The 10,000-nt window shown below is 32.7% G+C and overlaps 1 protein-coding gene across 3 annotated transcripts in view; it reads left to right on the top strand.

Moving 5' to 3' along the window:
• Nucleotides 1-10,000, top strand: part of LOC137634121 (trypsin-2-like) — a 97,032-nt gene that overhangs the window by 55,492 nt on the left and 31,540 nt on the right. The window contains exon 1 of one of the 3 annotated variants that reach the window (XM_068366343.1): nt 8,101-8,283. The exons of 1 other annotated variant lie outside the window; for it this stretch is intronic. The gene's annotated coding sequence lies outside the window, so the exon portion shown is untranslated. Of the gene's footprint in view, nt 1-8,100; nt 8,284-10,000 lie in introns of those variants that run through there. One more of the 3 variants, XM_068366345.1, reaches the window with a different exon arrangement.

The following is a 10,000-nucleotide window of genomic DNA, read 5'->3' as shown; positions in this document are numbered from 1 at the left end:
TTACGATTACAATTTCTAAACTCTGACTTGAGTCTTCTTAATCGTAACACAGAGCAGGACTACATAGTACAGCTATTTATCAAGGCTTTATTGCCCCATTTATGTATTACAATAATTAATATATATATATATATATATATATATATATATATATATATATATATATATATATGTATATATATATATGTATGTATGTATGTATATATATACATGTGTATATGTATATATATATATATATATATATATATATATATATATATATATATATATAAATATGTGTGTGTGTATGTGTGTGTGTACACTGTATGTGTGTGCGGCGTGTATCATGTAACTTGATAGTGGTGCAGTCATTTAAAAATCCATTTCAAATATTGCTCTATTAATTTTCAAGCTCTAAAGATAAATAGAAATAGCACTGTTTAATAGCTATGTATATTTCTGCATTACAATATAATATTAATGTGATAAAAAATTAATAGTCTAATGATAATAACCAAACAAACTTCATTTTCAAAGTTACCTATAAAAAGTACCTTTTAAATCTACGTTGATGTTACAGATCTCCTGACAGTGGCCTCCTAAGGCTGAGTAAACAGGTCTTCGTAGATGTTTTCTAGTTCTACAAATAACCCTATTTTGATCATGGACTCTAACTAAGGATAAGGATAGGGAAGTGGGGAATATGGGGAAAGGATAAGTACCCTTGGATACAATCCAGTTTATAGCCCGAAGGCAGGTACTCGGGATGGGAAAGAATAAAGAAAAAGGGAGAAAGAGAAGTACAGGAGAAGAATAAAAGAGAGGGGCAGACCCTCATGCGATAAATCATGGACTCTAATACAGAGTTTTCATAGAAGAGGCAACATACTGCATACCTGATGACGCTATGGCCAGTTGTATTTGTATAGCCTACGATTCCCGATTCATATAGAGGTCATTTTATTTGTGATTGATAAAATCCTTGATATTGTAACGGTTGTAGGAAATATCAGAAGAATTGGCTTGCTATAAATATCGCTAAAAAGGAAATGCGACTCATTCTTAAAACGTTAAAAAAAAAACTTCTTGGTGTAGGGTGTCATTCTTATATGGGATACTTTTAAAGGTGGACTACAGAAATTTTTCAAATTAACTTTCAACGTCTTGAAAAAAAAATATATTGGTAAAATCATTGTTACTGAAAATTCCTTGAAAATAATGTCTTCATGAAATATTGCAAAGGTGCTTGTTATTATAAGGGCTAGAATAACATAGGGTTAAACATCAAATTTAAAATTCACGTAATATGCTCCAAGGGAACTCATCAATAAACCATTGAAATTTTTCTTTCTGTAGAATGCCATGATAAAATGGTTGCTCTGTCTAGACACACGTTTGGTGCAGTTGAACAGTAATATAGATTTGACTGCATTGTTTATATTATTCCTCAGTGTTTTGATTTGATTGCTAGGTTTTTATTATCATTGATTTTCCCATCCCGTTTTTATTTTATTGTAAGTATCCTGTTTGTAATTATTCATATTTTATTTTTATTAACTGTTAGCACTTGAAAGTGAACAGAGTAGCATTTGAAACATTGTTTTAAATGGCTGTCGTACAATAAAGCTACCTATTACAAAAGACCATGAAGAAAACACATTGTTGTGTCTAAGAATCTTGGTCAGTAAAAATCCTGTTATATATTGTTGTATATTTAAAAAAAAAAAAAAAAAACAGGAGCTTTCGCAATATTTTTCTTAAAGCTGCCTCTTCAGCCGAAGAATTAAGAAATGTTTCACAATGGTTCAAAGGTAAACTAAAAAAACATAACTATTCGAAGATGAAAGTTATTAAACACCAAGAGTAGTAGTCGAAGCTAAAACATCAGAAGGAAATGGTAGTTTTCCAACGAGTGAACGGTCTTAATGTTCAAATAGATAGTCGCCGGTAACTGGATGTTTTGTAGCCTATTACGGATTTTCTCCAATCGTCTAAATAGAGGTCAATTTTCCAGAAGATTGATGTTGATATCCTGTAAATGTGGCTCTCCGTTGGTGTTGGCTCCATGGCCCTGATCAATATTAGCAATGACATGAGCTTGCACACGAGGAAGCAGAAGATCGAGAGAAGTAGTGGAAGCTCTAACAATTGTATTATTAATAATGTCGTCCTTCTGATTAGACGATTTATTATAATCAAAAGCTCCTTCAACTACCCTCATACGACCATTATTATTATTATTATTATTATTATTATTATTATTATTATTATTACATGCTAAGCTACAACCCTAGTTGGAAAAGCAAGATGCTATAAGCCCAGGGGCCCCAACAGGGAAAATAGCCCAGTGAGGAAAGGAAACAAGGAAAAATATATTTCAAGAACAGTAACATTTAAATATTTCCTATATAAACTATGAAAACTTCAACAAAACAAGAGGAAGAGAAGCAAGATAGAATAGTGTGCCCGAGTGTACCTCCAGCAAGATTTGGCTTGTCTTCGCCTTTCGTTTTATCATGGAACCGAAATTATCTGCCATACAGTCTACATCTGATATATATATATATATATATATATATATATATATATATATATATATATATATATTATAGGTAGCAGGTTGACCAGGGCAGCAGCCACCCGTTAAGATACTACCGCTAGAGAGTTATGGGGCCCTATGACTGGCCAGCCAGTACTACATTGGATCCTTCTCTCTGGTTACGGTTCCCATTCCCTATGCCTACATATACAACGAATAGTCTAGCCTATTCTTTACAGATTCTCCTCTGTCCTCATACACCTGACAACACTAAGATTCCAACACCTGACAACACTAAGATTCCAAAACAATTCTTCTTCACCCATAGGGTTAATTACTGCACTGTAATTGTTCAGTGGCTACTTTCATCTTGGTAAGGGTAGAAGAGACTAGCTATGGTCAGCAGCTCTTCTAAGAGAAGGACACTACAAAATCAAACCACTGTTCTCTAGTCTTGGGTAGTGCCATAGCCTCTGTACCGTGGTCTTCAACTGTCTCTTGGGTTAGAGTTCTCTTGTTTGAGGGTACACTCGGGCGCGCTATTCGATCTAATTTCTCTTCCTCTTGTTTTAAAGTTTTTATAGGAAATATTTAATTTAATGGTGTTACTGTTCTTGAAATATTTTATTTTTCCTTGTTTCCTTTCTTCATTGGGCTATTTTCCCTGTTGGGGCCCCTGGGCTTATAGCCTTCTGCCTTTTCTATCTAGGGTTGTAGCTTAGCAAGTAATATATATATATATATATATATATATATATATATATGTATATATATGTGTATATATGTATATGTATATATATGTATATGTATATATATATGTATATGTATATATATATGTATGTATATATATATATATATATATATATATATATATATATATATAATGTATACTGTATGTATATGTTCATATATGCACATATACATAGACACACTTATATATATATAAATATATACAGTATATATATATATATATATATATATATATATATATATATATATATATATATATATATATATGTGTGTGTGTGTGTGTGTGGGTGGGTGTATGTTCATCATTTAAGAAAATGGAAAACATGAGAGCCTACCAAGGAAATAAAATCATAGATACAGATTATATGACCTTTGGTCGAGTCCATTCACATTGTTCATTAAACTTTCTCTGTAGTATCTGATGAAGTTAATTTTGATCTCACAAAGCATAATATCTAATAATACGAATGACAAGTGAAAAATCCAGTTAATCTGTTATAAATGGGAAAATATTAACCTAACGTCACACCATACAATAGGGAGTGGTGATATTATGGCAGCATTCATCAGAGTTCCTTCTGATGAATGAACTTTTCGATTTATTATTTGATATAATACCTTATCATGAGTTACGATTGCTAATCAATATAGGTATTTATCTTATTGATTTTGTGTTAAAATGGGGAAATTTGGCTGTAACGGAAACTTTCATGTTCACATGTTGGGTATATCTATTGGTAAGCCTTTGTTCCTATTTTGACGCACACACACTCGCACACGCACAGATAGATAGATAGATAGATAGATAAAATCTGTCCTATCTATTTGGTCCTTTCAAATAGTTTAGTATTATAATGTTGATGACGTTCTTGAAATCATAAAGAAAAAACGTAGTTTGGGTAACTACTTGCTATTATTAGTTTATTAGATTCATCCATAAAATTGACAAATTCACTCTAGAAATAGAAGATATTATTATCCATTATTTTAGACGGTTTAGTTGTTAGACTAGACGATAAATTTTGATTGCCCAATTCCAGAACCTACTAATAACTTATCTTAAAAGCATTTCAATTCTTGACCTTCTAAATCTATAGATTTGCAATTTCTTTTATATATATTCTAGGGAGTTAAGTGTATATAGCCCTTATTACATAGATAAGTTTGCCAAAAGTGACAAAAATCACCATTAAACTACAGTATACCATTCTGAATGTTTATATTTATTAAGACGTATGCGTTAAGCCAAAAAAATCCTCATATAATGGTTAATAAATAACATATTTTTCCGACCATTTCATAAATGTTATCTAGATGTCATTACAATAAAAAAAAATATATAAATATATATATATATATATATTTATATATATATATATATATATATATATATATATATATATATATATATATGTATGTATGTATGTATGTATGTATAAGGGTAGTGTTTGAATAGAATTGCATACTGAAAAATATGAGTGCCATATGTGGATAACATGATGAGGGGTAGATGGAGATGGTTTGGTCATGTTCTTCGCACTCCCAAAGAGAGATTAGTTCACCAAACGTTTAACTGGGCTTCACAAGAGTTTGAAGACCTAGGCCTACATGGCTGAGGACTATGCACCGCGAAGTAGGAGATGATTGAAGAATTATTCGATTAAAAGCTCAAGATAGAGACGACTGGTAAAATCTAACAGAGGCCCTTTGCGTCAATAGACGTAAAAGGAGATGACTGAGAAAATTATCAACTACGGAGAGCCGTCGAAATTATAATAATGCAACATATAAAAATGTATTTGATTTCATGTCGGTTAAATATTTGAAGGTATATCTATAAGAACCAAAGAGCACTATGCAGCCTGAAGAGGGTACACTAATGATACCTTGAATGTCCATAGGTTAAATTCAGGTCACCGGACTAACTGGTCGAATACCAACACGTTAATCCACGCTAATACTTTACCCAAAGAACTACCGTATATTACAAACAGACGTAAATTTAAGCATTTGTTGTTATTTTAAGATTCTCTTTCCTTTTCTTTCATCTACGTTGTCTAAGGTCTTCAAGAAGCTGACTTTATATTACGTTGTAAAAGGTTGCTTTTAAGTTTTCATTTCATTGTGAGTCTGGTGACGTCAATAGGATGAAAGTACTAACTCAAAGTTTTTCATCTTTCATATCATGGCTTGATATATATTTTATGCTTATCAACTCTTGTCTGTCGTTATATATATATGTATATATATATATATATATATATATATATATATATATATATATATATATATATATATATATATATATATATATATATATTTATGTATATATATGTATATGTATATGTATTTGTATATGTATATATATATATCCATATATATATGTGTGTGTATATGTATATGTACAGTATATGTATTTGTATATGTATATGTATATATATATGTATATATATATATATATATATATATATATATATGTTCAAGTACAGTATATGTATATATACATATACATATATATATATATATATATATATATATATGTGTGTGTTATATATATATGTATATGTATACATATGTGTGTACAGGATATGTATATAATATATATATATATATATATATATATATATACATATATATACATATACTCTGATCCCGAGGTCGTTAAGAGAATCCAGACATTAATGTATCAAAAATATATATGGCTTATTTGAATACACACACACATATATATATATATATATATATATATATATATATATACACATATATATACATATATATATATATATATACTGTATACATATACATATACACACACATATATATATATATATAGCGTGAGAGAGAGAGAGAGAGAGAGAGAGAGAGAGAGAGAGAGAGAGAGAGAGAGAGAGAGAGAGAGAGAGAATGTTTACCTACTACTGCAGATGATTTTAATTGGCACTTTAACTGTACACATAACTAGCTTATATCTACGTACAGTATATGTACTTTGCCTACGGAAGTAAACCTATGTTAATTACGTAATTCCTTCGTTATTGTTATTGAATTTTTCAAGTTGAATGCATCCTCCAAGTTCGAGGGTTAAATGGTCACTCATGAGCAGCATCCAAGTCCCTTCTCACTCAAGCTAGAACCAGAGAGAACCAGATAATTGTTGTTGATGACTCAGCAGGTAGACTTCTAGATTCCTAAAACCGGGCGACTCCTAGCTCACAAGGACGGGTGCAGAAAGTACTAGAAACTATTGGGTTGAGTACACCTCGAATTCAGGCTTACAGATTGCGAGACAGTGGCATTCACAGTGGGCTGCCACAATCTCTAAATTTCACTGGGTTTTGTGTAGTATTGAAAAGTCTGTAGTGAGTGTACAACCTGGCATACTGAGTCAGTGACTGACAACTTGATGGAACAGTTGAATGACTCTACTTCTTAGTTTTATGAAAACGTTACACATACTGTATACCCAATATTGCTTTCCTTATAGCAAAAATACCATGCATAGAATAACGTACAATAGCAAGCAGTGTATAGAGCATGATACAATTATAACTTAGTTGGCCAAGACATCGCTCCTATAATCATGTTCTTTAACTTATAGCTTACTGCTTTACTGTTTTTCGAAACATGAATATAACCAACGTTAATGATATAAGCAAGCCTTTGGTCACCATTTCTTTTCCGAATATTTTGTAGAAATTATCAGAACGTTTCGTTCAAATAATCATGCCCTCGTCTTCATAATGACCTGGTATCTATCTCACCCCCTGGAGAAGAAGAGCTTGCTTATCTCCGAACACTTTACCCCGTGAGAGCTTCATCACATGTTAAGAGTTTTTGCTCGTTTGTTCCGAGGAACATTTGTCTCGTCTCTTACAAAAAAAGGTGTCAGTTTTCGTTGTTGTTTGGTAGCACGTCCTGGTACAGAAAGCAATTGTTAGTTGAGGGAAAAATCATACGCTGTTTTATATTTTCATTTTTTTTATCTCGCATTATCTTGTGACAGCCCTACCTGCCAATGTTCTATACACTTAGAAAAATCCGTAATTTTTATCGGAAATTCTCCGTGAAAAGTTTTCAACCGTATTTCAGTAAAATACAGGCGACCGTAATTTTACTTTACTTTACTATATTTTACGGGTTGGTGACCGGATTATCACTCTATTACGTTAATATAACACTTTTAAAAACTATAAATCCTGGAATTTATGTTGCCAGACTTTTATCGCTATTTTAATGCAAATTTTTAAGTGTATCCTTAATTGTAGTTTGAGGTTAAGATGTATTTACGACAAAGAATGCATAAGTGTGCATTACCTTAGAAAAATAATAGTGTCCAATAAGATTATGTCCATAGAAGTCATATTTTAAGAAATGTAATTGTAACTGTCATGATTGTTTTTACGGACGATAACCCCACATTAAAGACTTCTGAAATAGCGATGAATTGTGAGTGTGAGTGGCAATTTTCCAATACCTTCTGGTGAATAGCCACAACTTCTTGAGTTTACATTTCATTCCTATTTTCTGAAATAGATTTTATGGGAATTTATCTTTTTTGAACAATATTGCAACTTCACTATGAAGTGACACAACCGCACAAAATTAACTAATTGATAATGGACCAACTGTCTCTTCTTATCTTCTATGCAAACAACGAACATAAACAGTTCCCATGACAACACCTCATCTAATTCGTCAAGGAGGTTTTAGCATTAGAGCGTAATTCTCGAAGGCAGGCTTCAGTGACTGGGAAGCGTTCTCTACGATACATCTCATTTCTTACGCAGCATATCTCAGTGCTTGGTTGATAGACGTTACAGCAACTTAAATAAGTTCTCTGAAAGACAATCATCTTCTCACACAGAAAATTTTTCAAGGAATTGTGACGTTTTGAAGTGTACTGAACGAACAGCTATCATAAGTGAAATTTGTCTGTCTTCAAAACCATTTCCTTGATTCAAATATAAATTTGGTGCTTGGAAGTAATTGATTAACGGCATTCTGTTAAGAAGGTAATGTAAATGGCCAAGCCATGGAAAGTATTTCTATGTACATACACACACACACACACACACACACACATATATATATATATATATATATATATATATGTGTGTGTGTGTGTGTGTACAAATGTTTGTATATGTATGAATACATTTTCTTCTTCCCCACCGTTATCCCTTCATTAAGGGGTCGATTGCCTGATGCGCCCTCTCCCAGGCCTTTGACCACCAAACCTTCTCTCCATATCATCCTTCACCTTATCTCGCCATCATATTCTATGCCTCCCTCTCGATCTTCCTCCTAACAGGTTCCTCATAAGCCTTCCTCACTCCCTCCCCACCATCAATCCTCAACATGTGCCCACACCATCTCAGTCTATAAACTTTACTACACTTGCTATTCTTTATTTCATCATTTTCCAATCTTTCAAACAACAATATTCCCATAATCCATCTCAGTATTCTCATTTCTGTTCTCTCAAGCTTTGCTTCCTCTTTTTGTTTTAAAGCCCAAGTTTCTGATCCATACATTAACATTGGTCTTATTACTGCGCTATAGATCTTGACATTTAAATTGATTAGCTTTTTTCTCATCACATAACACTCCCGCTACCTCCCTCCACTTTCCATAGGCTGCTTGTATCCTATTCTCAACTACAGTCTCACATCCTCTCTCCTATTAATAGTGGATCCCAACTATCTAAATTATTCTACCTGTTTTATAACTGTTCCTTTACTTTCTTGTATGGATATCCTGTCCCTACCTTCCTTATAGCTCACCGTAGCTTCAGTCATATTCATATTTACCCTCAAGCCATCCCTTTCTAACGTTTCTTGCCACTCTACCACCCTTCTCTGTAATTATCCTCTTTTTCAGTATTAATCACCAAATCATCTGCATATAGCAATTCTCAAAACTTTGCATTTCTGATATCTTTACTTAACATATCCAAGAACAACACAAATAAAAACGAGCTTAATGTGGACCCCTGGTGCAATCCAACACTAACTTCAAAAGTTTCTTGAGCCTAACCGCTGTTATTATTTTTGTCCTTTTTTTTTTTTTTTGTATGTTATCTATACCATTCTTCTGGACTTTCCTCTTCTTTAAGCACCAAAACATCACTTCTCTCTGTATTCTATCGTAAGCCTTACTATAAAGATGGCATCCACAGTCCCTCTTCCTTTCATGAATCCATACTGCAGTTTCCCAATATTACAATCTCTCAATCTCTCATCTAGTACCCTTTCTAAAATTTTCAAACCAGCATTACATAATGTCACCTCTCTGCGTAGATATAGATATCAATAGGCTCTGTTCCCAGTCTTGAGGCATTATGTCCTCTTCCCATATTGCTGTCAATAAATCCAGCACACATTCTTTTCCCTTTGTAGCTAGTGTCTTGGCTATTTTGATTCGAAACTCTTTACCATTGTTCATTTTGCTCAATGCCCGCTTCACTTCTGTATTCCATATCTCCATAACTGGCCCCTCCACCCTTTGTGCTTCTCCAGCTCCTCTCTCTCATTTTCTGTGTTTAATAGTTGCTCATAATATTCTCTCCATCTCCTCCTCATGTCATCATCCCTATGCAATATATTTCCATCTCTATCTCTGATGACTACCAGTTGCCCTAAATCCTGTCTTTGCCTTTTCCTCAAGTTTGAAATCTATAGATATCCTTTTCTCCTTCCTTTGTTCATAGCCTTTTATTTAACTGCCCTA

The sequence above is a fragment of the Palaemon carinicauda genome, chromosome 44 (genome assembly GCF_036898095.1).
Source record: "Palaemon carinicauda isolate YSFRI2023 chromosome 44, ASM3689809v2, whole genome shotgun sequence".
In the NCBI taxonomy this organism is placed as follows: Eukaryota; Metazoa; Arthropoda; class Malacostraca; order Decapoda; family Palaemonidae; genus Palaemon; species Palaemon carinicauda.
This window is presented reverse-complemented; position numbering and strand designations above follow the sequence as displayed.